Below are 773 nucleotides of genomic sequence, written 5' to 3' on the forward strand. Positions count from 1 at the left end.
TAAGGTTCTTCAGACACAGGAGCTGCTTCAAAACAGTGGTATTGATTTCATCTCATCAAATGAATTTCCAGGTAGCTCCCCTGACCTTAATGTGCGTGAAAACATTGGTAGTATCTTAAAGGATCGTGATGAAGTGCGAGCAGTGAACTATGACGGTATACAAAGCCTCGACGACCTGCGAAGAGAGGTGACCAAAGTGCTCAGGGAAATGGAGTTTGAGTCTCAGTTTTTTTGCGATCTGCTGAAATCATACCCCTCAAGAATGCAGGCTGTGGTACAGGCAGATGAAGGCCACACAAAATATTAAATACTCAGAAAGAAACTTAAATGAATACCTGTTCTGAATTACTTTTCTTTTTGTCCATATCAATTTTAGTTTATGCTGTAGAGGGGGGGCTCTAATTTTGAAACACCCTGTATATATAAACAGATAGATAAATAGATAGATAGATAGGTAGATAGCTAGATAGATAGATAAATAAAAAGTTGATAAACAATATAGCATAATAAATTATTTTTTGTTGACAGGCAAAACACATTGAATAAAGCAAAACAAAGCAAGATACAACACAGAAATCAAAATTACTCTACAAAATAAACACACACACAAAGTTAAGAGTAGTTAAAAAGACACCTAGTCTCAACGGAGTTCAGTTGCTGTATGGAAAATGCACTGAAAGTAAACAACAAGAAGGGCGTGGTTTAAGTTATGTACAAGGGAACAGATGAAGAGTGGTTGTTTAAGGTGGGAACTAGTTTCTTTATAGCTCAAG

This window comes from Macrobrachium rosenbergii, chromosome 23 (genome assembly GCF_040412425.1).
Source record: "Macrobrachium rosenbergii isolate ZJJX-2024 chromosome 23, ASM4041242v1, whole genome shotgun sequence".
Lineage (NCBI taxonomy): Eukaryota > Metazoa > Arthropoda > Malacostraca > Decapoda > Palaemonidae > Macrobrachium > Macrobrachium rosenbergii.